Source organism: Periplaneta americana, chromosome 6, assembly GCF_040183065.1.
Source record: "Periplaneta americana isolate PAMFEO1 chromosome 6, P.americana_PAMFEO1_priV1, whole genome shotgun sequence".
NCBI classification, from domain to species: Eukaryota; Metazoa; Arthropoda; class Insecta; order Blattodea; family Blattidae; genus Periplaneta; species Periplaneta americana.
Window position 1 is genome coordinate 156560559 of NC_091122.1, and position 16307 is coordinate 156576865.

General features: G+C 33.7%; 1 long non-coding RNA gene across 1 annotated transcript in view; it reads left to right on the forward strand.

Annotated features, from left to right (window-relative positions):
* Window positions 1-9888: 9888 nt before the first annotated feature.
* The window catches only part of LOC138701965 (uncharacterized), a 162762-nt gene continuing 156343 nt past the window's right edge, over window positions 9889-16307 (forward strand). Inside the window, exons 1-2 of the long non-coding RNA XR_011332735.1 lie at window positions 9889-10050; window positions 12308-12357. This is a non-coding gene — a long non-coding RNA (uncharacterized lncRNA). The remainder of the gene's footprint in view (window positions 10051-12307; window positions 12358-16307) is intronic.

Sequence of the window (16307 nt, forward strand, 5' to 3'; positions counted from 1 at the left end):
CGCTAATATCACCTCATTACAGACAATGCGAAATAGTACCGGCACAGTCTATTGTTCCTAGCACCCTCACAACTCAAGCTTCGTGACTGTATATACTAGCCTGTGATTTTATATTGTAATATCATAGCCAATATTATCTTGTTCGACTAATGATCGTGAATAAAGCAGGACTGTGAAATGTTTTCTTCTGAATGTTGCCATGATACTTATATATAGTTTAAGTACGCAACTAAATGTTTTTTTTTTTTACAAAATCTGTAATACTTAGTTTAATATCTTTAATGTAAACTCTACTTTAGTTAGTGTTTTAATGTAATTTTGTCTTTTAGCAGGCCCTTTTGGTTATTTTTACAATCTGTGAACAATGACTAAGCATAGAAATGCTTAAAATGCCACATGACATGATTACGCACAATAAATAGCGTCATTTGATAGGAATAATACGATATATTTCCTGATAATTTCCACATGGTGTAAGCAATGGCGAGTAATTATGAATCCTCAAAAATCAAATTTAGTCAAATTTACTTATAAGAGAAACACTGCAAATTATCCAGTAACATTATGTGGTTCAAAAGTACCAATGGCTCAATTTATTTATTTGTTTTTTGTTCATTTTCTTATTCACTCATTTACTCATTGATTGATTGATTGATTTATTTATTTACTTATTTATTTTCTTATTCACTCATTTACTTATTTATTTATTTACTTATTTATTTATTTATTTATTATTTATTCATTTATTTGTCCATTTATTTATTTATTCATTCCAATCTTGGATTAATCTTAGATAGCAAACTTACTTGGCATAACCACATATCGGCTATTGTTAAAAGAATTAGACACAGAATCTACCTGCTAAAACACATTATTCAAGACAAATCTCCATTGCCTCTACACTACAAGAGACTTATCTATATTTCAATCATTTTATTTATTTATTTATTTATTTATTTACTTATTTATTGATTGATTGATTTATTATTTATTTATTTATTCATTCATTTATTTGTTCATTTATTTATTTATTCCAATCTTGGATTAATCTTAGATAGCAAACTTACTTGGCATAACCACATATCGGCTATTGTTAAAAGAATTAGACACAGAATCTACCTGCTAAAACACATTATTCAAGACAAATCTCCATCGCCTCTACACTACAAGAGACTTATCTATATTTCAATCATGCGCCCTGTGTGGCAATATGGATGTTCAATTTGGGGATCTGCTTCTGCATCACAAATAAGAAAAATACAGGTCATGCAAAATCGCTATTTGAGGCTGATGTCTGGTGCACCTTGGTATATCAGTAATAAGAACCTGCACGATGATCTCTGTATTCCTGAAGTGACGGAGGTCCTAAGACAGAGCTACATCAGACTGTATAATTCCTTTCTAAACCACATGAATCCGCTACTTCAAGTCATTGTCACAAATCCACCGCAAGATCCAGCACACAGAAGACCAAAAAGAAAAATGTCATAGTGATATGAGGCTATAGAGTACTTTTGGGATTGCCAATGGGCAATACCCATAAACAAGTGTCAAGTTATTTTATTTCATTTTTGTTTTTCCTTTCTCTGTTCTTGTTATTCTCAACTATAATGTATTTATTTATGTACAATAAAGTTTACTACATTATAAAAAAAATATATTTCCTGATATCCCCCAAATATTCATGTCTGTAATAGAACTAAGTCTAAAAAGTCTAAAAGATTAAAAAATATATAAATTAATCTGAAGGTTGTCTTTTCTATGTCTCTCACATTTTAATCATCATCCTGTATACAATATGAAAAAAAAAACTGAAAAATATTCATTGAAACACATACGAGTAGAGAAGTTTTTTTGCTCTCATGAAAAGTAATAATTATAGATTGAATTCCCTTCTGAAATGCACGATTCAATTTTGTCTATTCGCGGAATTCTGTCTTGTACTTTTCCTGTAACGTCTCCGTGGTTGCCCTCACCTAGTGTTCACAATCTCAGCGAAGCCCGCTTTGTGAGAAAGTCTAGTGATGCCTCAAAGACAAAGGCTACCTTCACTTACACCACAATGGATTCAGTACGAAACAAGGAGGTTGAAGTGAGATCAGAGGTTCTATATTACCAATGGTTTTGAAATTTATCGTTTGAAGAGGCGAAAAAATTCAAATATCTTGGAACAACAGTAATAAATAAGTAAGTAAGTAAGTAAGTAAGTAAGTAAGTAAATAAATAACTAAATAAATAAGTAAATAAGTAAGTAAATACGTAAGTAAATTAAATAAATAAATAAATAAATAAATAAATAAATAAATAAATAAGTAAGTAAGTAAATAAATAAATAAATAAATAAATAAATAAATAAATAAATAAACAAATATAGGAAATGCCTGTTATTATTCGGTTGAGAAGCTTTTGTCATCCAGTCTGCTCTCAAAAAAGCTGAAAGTTAGAATTATAGAACATATTACCGGTTGTTCTGTATGGTTGTAAAACTTGAACTCCCACTTTGACAGAAGAACAGAGGTTAAGGGTGTTTGAGAATAAGGTGCTTAGGAAAATATTTGGGGCTAAGAGGGATGAAGTTACAGGAGAATGGAGAAAGTTACACAACGCAAAACTACATGCATTGCATTCTTCACCTGACATAATTAGAAACATTAAATCCAGACGTTTGAGATGGGCAGGGCATGTAACACATATGGGCGAATCCAGAAATGCACATAAAGTGTTAGTTGGGAGGCCGGAGGGAAAAAGACCCTTGGAGACGCCGAGACGTAGATGGAAGGATAATATTAAAATCGATTTGAGGAAGGTGAGATATGATGGTAGATACTGGATTAATCTTGCTCAGGATAGGGACCGATGGCGGTCTTATGTGAGGGCGGCAATGAACCTCCGGGTCCCTTAAAAGTCATAAGTAAATCCCGAAGAAAAATAATGCCAAGTAATGTAACGAGTTCAGAACTATCAGCCTGATATCGCACTCGGCGAAGATTCTCTTGCGAGTACTGAATCGACGTTTATATTCTAAGATGAAAGAAGAGCAGTTTGGCTTCAGGAAGGGAAAAAGTACGAGAGATGCAATTAGACTGCTACCAACAATCGGCGAAAGATACCTAGAGAAGAATAAAGAAGTGTATGTAGTATTTGTGGACCTAGAAAAGGATTTTGACAGAGTGGATTGGAATAAACTGATGGGGATCCTAAAGAAAATTGGTGTCAATTGGAAAGAGAGAAGAGTATTCAGTAATCTTTATATGAAACAACGAGTCAAAGTCAGGATAGGAATAGAAGTGTCAGAAGGAAGTGAAATAGGAAGAGGAGTACGTCAAGGATGCCCTTTATCACCTATCCTGTTCAACATCTACTTGGAGGATGTAATGACGAACTGTTTTCAGAACATGGGAGGGGTGATTATAGGAGGAGGAAAAATGAAGTGATGATATGGCGTTGTTAGCAGAAGAGGAGATGATATTAAGGGATATGCTACAGGAACTAAATGGCAGCTGTGAAGAGTATGGGATGAAGATAAATGCAAATAAGACGAAGAAAAATAAAGAAGGTAAACATACGAATTCTAAATGGGACAGTAGAGCAAATGGACAGCTTCAAATACTTGAGGTGTACTATAAGCAGTAACATGAGTTGCTGCCAGGAAGTCAAAAGGAGGATAGCAATGGAAAAGAAAGCTTTTAATAGAAAAAGGAGCATCTTCTGCGGACTTCTGGAAAAAGAACTAAGGAAGAGATTAGTGAAGTGCTTTGTATGGAGTGTGACATTTTATGGGACAGAAACGTGGACATTACGACGAAGCGAAGAGATGCGAATAGAAGTATTTGAAGAGTGGATTTGGAGAAGAATTGAACTTGTGAAGTGGACATACAGAATAAGGAATGAAGTTGTGTTGGAAAGAGTGGGTGAAGAAAGAATGATGCTGAAACTGATCAGGAAGAGGAAAAGGAAGAAACTGCCTACTGAAGGATGCATTGGAAGGAATAGTGAACGGGAGAAGAGTTCGGGGTAGAAGAAGATATCAGATGATAGAAGACATTAAGATATATGGATCATTTATGAGGAGACAAAGAGGAAGGCAGAACATAGGAACGACTGGAGAATGTCGGGTTTGCAGAGAAAGACCTGCTCTTGGGCAGTACACTAAATGAAGTAAGTAAGTATGTAAGTAAGGGAAGAAAGGGTAAATACATTATGTTAGAAAAAGGAAGAGTTAAGGCAGTACAACCCTTTCAATACTGTATTTAGGATCTATTATCCATGAATCTGGAACCTGTGACATGGAGATTGACTATCGAATTTCTCAAGCGAGGAAATCTGTTAGGATATTGATTAGTATATGGTGGAGTAAAGAAATTGAGAAAGAGGCAAGGAGAATTTTCCTCTATACAATAAATTGTGGAATCCATAGACCTACTAAGCTATGGAACAGAAGTGTACTGAGCGACAAAAAAAATTCTATCTGTAGAAATGGATGGTTTAAGACGAAGTGCAAGGATATCCAGTTTCCAGAGAATAAAGAACGAAGACATCAGAAAGCGAATGGAGGAAGAAGAAACTGTGATACAGAGAATAGAAGAAAGAACATTGCAATGCTATGGGCATGTGAGAGGGATGAATGAAGAGAGTTGGCCAAGGAGGATGTTGGGATGGTTAACACCAGGAAGGAGGAAACGTGCCCGTCCTAAAGCATCCTGGAGAAATGGAATAACGATGATGATGAGAAACCGTAATTTAGAGGAAGGAGACTGGAAGGATAGGCAAACTTGGAGAGTGAGAGTAAAGGGCAACCGCTGAAGATGTGGAGAAGCCAATAAAGTAAAGTAAGGAAATTTATCCCTTGAAGAGGTGGAAAAATTCAAATACCTTGGAGAAACAGTAACAAATATAAATAATAATAATAATAATAATAATAATAATATAAATAATAATAATATAAATAATAATAATAATAATAATAATAATAATAATAATAATAATAATAATAATGATTTATTTTAGCTGGCAGAGTTAAGGCCGTAAGGCCTTCTCTTCCACTCAACCAGCAAAAAGTGTATATACATATGCATGAACTTACAAAAAATTCAACAATTTGATTAAGTGAGAGGTACATGTATACAAGAGTTATATACGAATTAAACAACAAAATACTATGAACTATTAATTAGACACTGAAATAAACTGTGTAGCAGAATTAAGCTAAAATACATAGAATGTTAATATATTTCAAATAATATTAGATAATAGAAAGAGATTATTATGAGACAATTGAAGGGTACACGGGAATAACGATCAAGGTACATTTTAGAAAGTTTCGAGAAAAACGAATTTTAAAGTTTAAGCACTTAATACTTTCTTATGTGTGTATTTAACAGAAATTGACGTAGTGGAATGTTAACAACGATGATTTCTTATTACTAGCTAGACCACATGATAGTACTTCCTTTCCACTATAAGTTAGCACTATTAACTCAATTTCGATTTTTGATGGACCTTGATTGTTTTTCTCGTGTACCCTTCAATTTTGAAAGTACAGCACTATCAGGATGATGTCTAAAGAATGAAGTAACAATGTAGTCAGTGATAGTTTAAATCAGTAAGATTGGAGTGAAATGCTAATAAGGTTATCTTTTAAGCTGTTTTTAAAGGTGTTTATTGTCTTGCAGCCCCTAATACTTTGTGACAAGGAATTCCATTGACGCGAGGTGGTCGAGAGGAAATTAAACGCAGAATAAATATGGGAAATGCCTGTTATTATTCGGTTGAGAAGCTTTTGTCATCCAGTCTGCTTTAAAAAAAAACCAGGAAGTTAGAATTTATAAAACAGTTATATTACCGGTTGTTCTGTATGGTTGTGAAACTTGGACTCTCACTTTGAGAGAGTAACAGAGATTAAGGGTGTTCGAGAATAAGGTGCTTAGGAAAATATTTGGGGCTAAGAAGGATGAAATTACAGAAGAATGGGGAAAGTTACACAACGCAAAACTGCATGTATTATATTCTTCACCTGACATAATTAGGAACATTAAATCCAGATGGGTAGGGCATGTAGCACGTATGGATGAATTCAGAAATGCATATGGAGTGTTAGTTGGGAGATCTGAGGGAAAAATACTTTGGGGAGGCCGAGACATAGATGGGAGGATATTATTAAAATGGACTGAAGGAGGTGGGATATGATGGTAGAGTTTGGATTAATCTTGCTCAGGATAGGGACCGATAGCGGGCCTATGTGAGGGCGGCAATGAACCTCCGGGTTCTTTAAAAGCCATTTGTAAGTAAATAATAATAATAATAATAATAATAATAATAATAATAATAATAATAATAATAATACTTGTGGCTTTTAAGGAACCCGGAGATTCATTGCCGCCCTCACATAAACCCACCATCGGTCCCTATCCTGAGCAAGATTAATCCAGTCTCTACAATCATATCCCACCCCACCTCCCTCAAATTCATTTTAATATTATCCTCCCATCTACGTCTCGGCCTCCCCACAGGTCTTTTTCCCCTCAAGCAATAATAATAATAATAATAATAATAATAATAATAATAATAATAATAATAATAATAATACGTACTAGCTTTTAAGGAACCCGGAGGTTCATTGCCGCCCTCACATAAGCCCGCCATTGGTCCCTATCCTGAGCAAGATTAATCCAGTCTCTATCATCATATCTCACCTCCCTCAAATCCATTTTAATATTATCTTCCCATCTACGTCTCGGCCTCCCTAAAGGTCTTTTTCCCTCAGGCCTCCCAACTAACACTCTATATGCATTTCTGGATTCGCCCATACGTGCTACATGCCCTGCCCATCTCAAACGTCTGGATTTAATGTTTCTAATTATGTCAGGTGAAGAATACAATGCGTGCAGTTCTGCATTGTGTAACTTTCTCCATTCTCCTGTAACTTCATCCCTCTTAGCCCCAAATATTTTCCTAAGCACCTTATTCCCAAATATCCTTAACCTGTGTTCCTCTCTCAAAGTGAGAGTCCAAGTTTCACAAACATAAAGAACAACCGGTAATATAACTGTTTTATAAATTCTAACTTTCAGATTTTTTGACAGCAGACTGGATGATAAAAGTTTCTCAACCAAATAATAACAGGCAATTCCCATATTTATTCTGTGTTTAATTTCTACCCGAGTATCATTTATATTTGTTACTGTTGCTCCAAGATATTTGAATTTCTCCACTTCTTCAAAAGATAAATTTCCAATTTTTATATTTCCATTTCGTACAATTTTCTCGTCACGAGACATAGTCATATACTTTGCCTTTTCGGGATTTACTTCGAAATCTATCGCTTTACTTGCTTCAAGTAAAATTTCCGTGTTTTCCCTAATCATTTGTGGATTTTCTCCTAACATATTCACGTCATCCGCATAGACAAGCAGCTGATGTAACCCATTCAATTCCAAACCCTCTCTGTTATCTTGGACTTTCCTAATGGCATACTCTAGAGCAAAGTTAAAAAGTAAAGGAGATAGTGTATCTCCTTGCTTCAGCCCACAGTGAATTGGAAAAGCATAAGATAGAAACTGACCTATACGAACTCTGCTGTACGTTTCACTGAGACACATTTTAATTAATCGAACTAGTTTCCTTATTTGAAGGATTCGTAACAAGCTAATAATAATAATAATAATAATAATAATAATAATAATAATAATAATAATAATAATAGTTGGCCTGGTTGGCGCAGTTAGTACAGCGCTGACCTTCTATGCCCGAGGTTGCGGGTTCGAACCCAGCCCAGATCGATGGCATTTAAGTGTGCTTAAATGCGACAGGCTCATATCAGTAGATTTACTGGCATGTTAAAGAACTCCTACGGGACAAAATTCCGGCACATCGGCGACGCTGATATAACTTCGGCAGTTGCGAGCGTCGTTAAATAAAACAAAACATTTAATAATAATAATAATAATAATAATAATAATAATAATAATAATAACAACAACAATAATGATGTGCTTAGTAAAATATTTGGAGCTAAGAAGGATGAAGTTAAAGGAGACTGGAGAAAGTTACACATTGTATTCGTCACGTAACATAATTAGGAATATTTTCTTAGTAGGTTACTTTACGACGCTTTATCAACAGCTTAGGTTATTTAGCGTCTGAATGAGATGAAGATGATAATGCCGGTGAAATGAGTCCGGGGTCCAGCAGCGAAAGTTACCCAGCATTTGCTCGTATTGGGTTGAGGGAAAACCCCGGAAAAAAAAACTCAACCAGGTAACTTGCCCCGACCAGGAATCGAACCTGAGCCACCTGGTTTCGCGGCCAGACGCGCTAACACTTACTCCACAGGTGTGGACAATTAGGAATATTAAATCCAAACGTTTGAAATGGGCGGGGCATGTAGCACATATGGGCAAATCCAGAAATATTATATCATTTTCTCGGGAGGAAATTAAACACAGAATAAATATGGGAAATGCCTGTTATTATTCAGTTGAGAAGTTTTTATCATCCAGTCTGCTGTCAAAAAATCTGAAAGTTAGAATTTATAAAACAATTATATTAGCGGTTGTTCTTTATGGTTGTGAAACTTGGACTCTCACTTTGAGAGAGGAACATATGTTAAGGGTGTTTGAGAATAAGATGCTTAGGAAAATACTTGGGGCTAAGAGGAATGAAGTGACAGGACAATGGAGAAAGTTACACAACACAGAACTGCACGCATTGTATTCTTCACCACATTAAATCCAGATGTTTGAGATGGGCAGGGCATGTAGCACGTATGGGCGAATCCAGAAATGCATATAGAGTGTTAGTTGGGAGGCCGGAGGGAAAAAGACCTTTAGGGAGGCCGAGACGTAAATGGGAAGATAATATTAAAATTGATTTGAGGGAGGTGGGATATGATGATACAGACTGAATTGATTTTGCTCAGGATAGGGACCTATGGCGGGCTTAGGTGAGGGCGGCAATGAACCTCCGGGTTCCTTAAAACCTTAAAAGCCAGTAAGTATATATATATATATATATATATATATATATATATATATATATATATATATATATATAATTTTAGTTGGGAGATGTGAGGGAAAATACCTTTGGTAAGGCCGAGACGTAGATGGAAGGGTAATATAAAAATGGATTTGAGGGATGGTAGGAATTGAAGTAATGGCCTAGCTTTTGTGAAGGCGGCAATGAACCTTCGGGTTCCTTAAAAGTCATTTGTAAGTAATAATAATAATAATAATAATAATAATAATAATAATAATAATAATAATAATAATAGTAATACGAAAGCGATAATATTTATTTAATTTCAATTATTAACGTACTAACGGATGCACTGGAAGGAATGGTGAACGGAAGAAAAGTTCGGGGCAGGAAAAGATATCAGATGATAGAGAACAATATTAAGATATATGGATCTTATGCGAATACTAAGAGAGTGGCTGAAAATAGGGAAAATTGGAAAAGCTGGGTTTACAGTGGAAGGAATGCCCTTGGGCAGATAACTATGAATAAACGAATGCACAGAATCGAGCCAATTTGAGGACAGCAAAAAAAAAGCACATTATTTAAAATTTATCAGGCAGACTATCTCTCTCTTTCCACAAAAGAACATCGACCAGTATAAAGCTTTACAGGTGACTGCAATGCCGGCCTGGATCTTCGGAGTTATGAGGTGGGCAGAAAACGTACTTGTAGATTTGCAATTTTTTTTTTCGTGAGTTCTCTAACTGTGTAACCCCTTGACCTGGAACTGTTGGTCGACCAGCTGGCTCATTATGAATACATGTCCGTCCATTTGCTGGAGCAATAGAAACCGGTTCTCCAGAAAAAATGTGCAAGCTTTGGCAAAGGGGGAAGTTTGTGCAATTGCTGGAGGCCGTGGTGTGAGGCTGGATGCTGGCAGATGCATGGAAGTGGTGCCAGTGTACCCCGGGTCACTGACTCGAGAGAGAGTCTGGCGTGTGTTTCGGGAGTGGGTGGGCCTTTTGCTCCCAGCTTATGGACAACAGTGCCACCTCCGCAATCCGAGCGGTTTTATTCTTCGTAGCGTAGGAGGTACTTGCGACAAGTGCGATTTTAACGACGACATTTAATCTAAATAAGTTACGCATTGTTCTTATCCGTGAAAAAATGCACCATTTTTTTTTTGACAACAGTGTACATTTCTTTATGCTTTGGATAAGATCTGTTTAGTCATTCGTGGAACTAAAGGAGATATTATTTTCTATGCTGATTATAATTAATTGATTAACTAGAGGACTTACTCGTGTTAATTATGTAAGATTTGTCCGGCTTACAGCTGTTTCAGTGCTTCACGCACCGTCCTCAGAGCCTACTAGATCACGGCGTCATCTCGAACTTCTCTGCCTGTTATGTGGGTGTGTTTGATTGTTGAAAGGTGTTGAAGAGTGGAGTCAAATAGTGTGTGTATACCTTATTTTATTTCATGGAGTGCAGTTTCGTAGAAAGGACTTTGCCGACAGATCTTCTACTGCCCACTACTAATAGGTTGTCATAAATAAATGTCTTCCTTACTGTGATGGAAATCTTGTCTTCTCTTCTTATTAACCAATCACAACCTTCGTTCAGAAGAATTGACAGGCTCCCCTCAAATCCACGTGGAGGCACAGTTATCGCATCTTTTCCGAATTCCAAGAATCCCGTCAGTCTGACTTCGATAGTCACCAGGATTGTGGCAACTGTGCAATCTTGGAACGAGGGGACAGGATGGAATTATCAGAGTTGTTTGTGTAGGAAGTCATAAATCTGCACTCTTTGAAATAAAATAAGGTATACTGAAATTGATCTGTGTTGAGAATTTGATCGGGGTGTGTTTTAGTGTGTTTGTATATTTCGTATTGTTCTAGTGTGTTGAGTTTTTGGTTCTTGGGTTGTATGTGTAGGATTTCCATGTCCGTATTTATGTTATTGTATGTATGGTTAGCATTGGTTATGTGATCGGCGTATGTAGATGTATTGTGTCCTCTGGTTATTGCTTTAATGTGTTCTTTGTAGCGTGTTTGGAATGATCTGCCTGTCTGTCCTATGTAGAACTTATCGCAACTATTACATGTGAGTTTGTATACACCTGTGTGGTCGTATTTATTTGTTTGTGTTTTTTTGTGTGTTGAGATGTCTTTGTAGTGTGTTTTCTGTTCTGTATGTTATGTTGTATTTCTGCTTTCTGAATGAAGATGCGATCTTGTGTGTGCTTTTGTTTTCATATGTTAGTGTGATGTATTTCTTGTGTTCTTGTGTTTGTGTTGTGTTTTGTGTATTTTTGTGTTTGTTAAGTTTTTGTTTTGTCTTTCTTATGATGTTGTCTATTATGTTTGGATTGTATCCATTTTCTTGTGCTATGTATTTGATTGTGTTCACTTCTTCATTGTAGTGTTGTTGGCTCATGGGTATGTTGAGTAATCTGTGTTCCATTGTCCTGAATGTAGCATGTTTGTGTTGTATGGGATGGTTAGATGTGTTTTGTATGTGAAACATATTGCACTGAAACAGCTGTAAGCCGGACAAATCTTACATAATTAACACAAGTCCACTAGTTAATCAATTAATTATATTCAAGTGTTAAAAGTAGTGTACGCAAGATTCAAAATGGATATGCTGATTAATTGCACAAAATCTTTAATTTACTTTTAATAGTCTTACTTCTTATGACTCTGGTCTTAGATATAGGCTATAGTGTGTTTTTTCTGGGTATAGGACATACAGATTTCACATTACCACAATAAATCTGTGTATAAACACAATGAAGAAATAACTTCATCAGTGGGCCACGTTCAGAAATTAGCAGGCTTTGACAATCTGTAGAACAAGAGAACAAAAGACTTCGACTAAATAACCATCAATGATGCGCACTTATTTTGAAAATTGTCAGAACCTACCAATTTGTAAACATGGCCCAACGATTAAGTTACTTCTTCATTGTTTTTTTTTATAGGTTTCTTATGACATTGTTAAATTCCTACAATATATCCTATAGCCACGTTACGTAAATATTAAATAAACTTTACTATTTCTACAAGTATTCCGTGCATTTGGTCACAATCTCAATTTAAAATAAAATGATATTCGTGAAAATAATTATGCCTAGCTAATTTTCGGCAAAGATACATGGCAAATATTTCCAAACACTTAATCGGCTATGCTGGAGTTCTGTCTTAAAAATTCAGGAATAAACTATTTTATCTTCAGGTTGTAATTTGTTCATGTAACTTAAAATATTATCGATTGAATGAATCATGGATAAACGTCTGTCTTTAATAACCTTGAATTAATTCGTGACAATTGAACTTACTAGGAATCTCAGAGATCGAACCAGGGACCTCAAGATACAAAGAGCAGTGTTCGGTAAGTGAGAATGCTTTGACTTGGTGATGGAGAGGTTGGTTAAAAATACGGAAATTAATTTCTTTCAGTTTCAAATGCTGGAACCCACCATACACACAAAGTTGGTAATACATTTTGTTGTTAGTGTGTGGCTTTCAAATGTATGGTGTAATTAAGTTTTCAAAAGAAAGAGTTGAAGTTATTATATAAAAATAGATATTGAAAACAAGAAAGAATTTTTGTTTTACCAGATTCACCTTCAGCAAAATCAAAAGAAGTACAATTGCTCCCGGGAAACAAGAAATAGAATCAGATTATAGCTAATAGAAAATTATGAAATAATATATTTAATTATATCTACCAATTAAAGACACAAAAATAATGAAATTAATACCAATTTTATTTTATAATAAGTGAAAGTCTGAGCAATAGTTTGTCATAAATATACCAGAAAATTGGTAAATAAATGGAAGTAATTAAATGAATAATAAATACAATAAATAATTTGATAATAAATAACTGGATAATAAATAAATAAGAAATAAATAAATAGATAGATAGATAGATAAATACATAGATAGATAGATAGATAGATAGATAGATAGACAGACAGACAGACAGACAGACAGATAGATTAGATAGATAGATAGATAGATAGATAAATAAATAAATAAATAAATAAATAAATAAATAAATAAATAAATAAGCCTATAACAATTCCGGTACCTCTCTTATGTCTACATAATGATTAAACAGAAGATTCTAAACGTATCAAGTCTTTTTATATTATCTAAAATAGTAAACTATTTTAAATGATTTAATATGATGAAGATAATAATAATAATAATAATAATAATAATAATAATAATAATAATAATAATAATAATAATAATGTTCAATTTATTATTCTCAGTCTTGTGTCGAAAAAATTAAAGTGTAATTTCATTCATTCATTCATTCATTCATTCATTGTGTTCTGTCCAAAGGCAGGTCTTTCACTGCATACCCAGAATTCTCCAGTCTTTCCTATTTTCTGCCCTCCTCTTTGTCTCCTCGTATGATCCATATATCTTAAATATAATTCCATACACTAATTAATTATTTTTTTGAAGTTCTTTCTTGAACATCAACGAAAAAAATTACAAAACACCAGTTGTTAACGTAACAGACAAAATTAAGGACGACTATGTATTATGCATTGAATATTTCTTGCTATCAATGTTCATTTTGAATGAAATGAATTTTGATACAGTATGTAGTATAACATTAATATATTTTACGAAGCTCGAAATTCAGCATTGTAATATTATCTATTTCTTTTCAGTGATTGGGTGGTTTGTTTGTCCTTTACACATGCTGGATTTCATTTTCTTTCGTAGGTCTGTTTACGTCGCATTTTCTTGATTGTTTACAGTTCTGTTACATTAAATGTTATTGTAGCCTCTCTTGTATTTTTAATTACTTTCAAGTTATTATACATTATAATTTAAAGAATAACTTTGATACATGTCCATAATAATAATAATAATAATAATAATAATAATAATAATAATAATAATAATAATAATAATAGCCTTAAGCATTTCCGCCTCTGGAGTCTGCATCTGACTCATCCAACGTCCTTTAGGCCATCACTGACCGGTCTGTAATTTAAAAATCTGCGTGGAATTCTAGTAGGTTCCATTCTATTTATTTGTGAAATACAGTTGTTTCTATATTTAATTACTTCTTCATTTACATCGAATATATCTAGTTCTTCTTTCATTGGTTTCTTTTTCTTATAAATCTATATTTTTGTAGCATTCCACACTTTAAAGGAACTTCACTTTAATTCCTAGGAGTCTCGTCTTGTCTCTGTGGCTCAAAGTCCACGTTTCACTTCCATAGAGTGAAGATGGTACCGGCATTACTTTATAAAACTTCAAAATAATATGTGCGTTCTTAAGGGGCTAGGTACAGCTTACAGCAGTAAAATATTCAATATTTTTTTTCCTCCATTATTGCATCTTGTACAATAATGAAAATTAGTATGTGTAAAACACTGTCCTTCTGCTATATGAAAAAAAAATTACATTTAAAAAAAATTATTTACATTTTTCTTTTCAAAATTCAGTTCACTGTGCAGTGATGAAGCGTTTCTCACATAATTCAAAAACTATCCAACATTCTGTGATGAAATTTTTTGTGTGTATTTATGCATATCATATCTAAATATGATACAAGATCACTTCTCTACCTTTGATAGATTGTCTGATAAAAAAATTAATTTTAGAAATGTTCAAATATCAGTATTTTCTTCTAACACAAAAAAATATTATTTATTAAGGAATGTAGTTGAAAGAATATGACATTGTAAACATGAGTTTCAGCAATAAAATAAAAGAGAGAGAACATGAAAAAGTTAACAAGTTTATGAGTTATGAGGGAAACGCTTCATGACTGCACAGTGAACTGCGAGCATTTTGAATTTTGAAAAAAAAAAAAAAATAATTTTTTTGAATCGTATTTATGCATATCATATCTAAATATGATACAAGATCACTTCTCTACCTTTGATAGATTGTCTGATAAAAAAATTAATTTTAGAAATGTTCAAATATCAGTATTTTCTTCTAACACAAAAAAATATTATTTATTAAGGAATGTAGTTGAAAGAATATGACATTGTAAACATGAGTTTCAGCAATAAAATAAAAGAGAGAGAACATGAAAAAGTTAACAAGTTTATGAGTTATGAGGGAAACGCTTCATGACTGCACAGTGAACTGCGAACATTTTGAATTTTGAAAAAAAAAAAAATAATAATTTTTTTGAATCGTAAAAATATTTTTTTCATATAGCAGAAAGACAGTATTTTATACACACCAATTTTCATTACTGTACAAGATACAGTAATGGAGGAAAAAAATGTTGAATATTTCGAAAAAAATTTACTGCTATCAGCTGTAGCTAACCTCTTAAACTATTTTTAAAAGATCTTCCGATAGCCCTTTAATTTTAAATATTGTAACCTTTAATGTGTCAAAATTTTCAATTTAAGACAAAGTACAGCCGAAAAATGATAAGAGCAATCATAGAATCTCTAAATGCATGAAACGCTTATGCTGTCTTTTATTTCTTTTCTTTATTTGTTTATTGTATGGTATATGCCATATAGCTGTACAATCATTTGCAATGGAATTACTGTGTTTCACCAGAATTGGTTTGTTGGAGAACCTTTAGTACGAGTCTGTGATAAGAGAAACAAGAAATATATAATTAATGTAATGAAGTAAATCTATCCCACTAGCAAACAGTATATCAATACAAGATTCTGATCCGTTACAAGCAAGTGGCGTCAGAATCGCCTGACGTAACTCATTGCCGTTGCAGTATAAGTGACAAATGTTGAAACTTCCGAAACTTTTTATCAATTTGACCTTCTTGCATAAAAGTTTTACGTTAAAATTTAAAATGAGTCGTATATTCCAAGATATTGTTCTCTATTACAACGAGTAGCTACTTTTGGTCTTATACAGGATGGAAGTGAAATATCTGTGTAGATCGAAAGGGACGATAGGATACACTTAAAGGAATAGAAAATCTATATTACGTTTTGTAATTAAATGTACGGTTAATTAGAATATTTAGTTGGATGTTTCAGCAGTCCGCAACATCACCGCTAACACGGTAATCTTTCTTGTAGTAATAAAGGGAATCCGGAATTTTTGTCACCGATTTTTCGTCACATATTACATTTTGCCACTGCAACATTTTGTCACCGATTCACTTTTGTCACCACTATATTTTGTCGCCAAATCACTTTTGTCACCACCATATTTGTCACCGATTTAATTTCCTCTTCACTATTCGCCACCACAATTTTCACCCCCTTCGTGTCGCTTCCTTTGATGATACCTATATAAAATGATATGCAATATAAACCCCCTTACTTCAGCGTGTTCATATTGTTCATTTCGTTTTCAAGGATA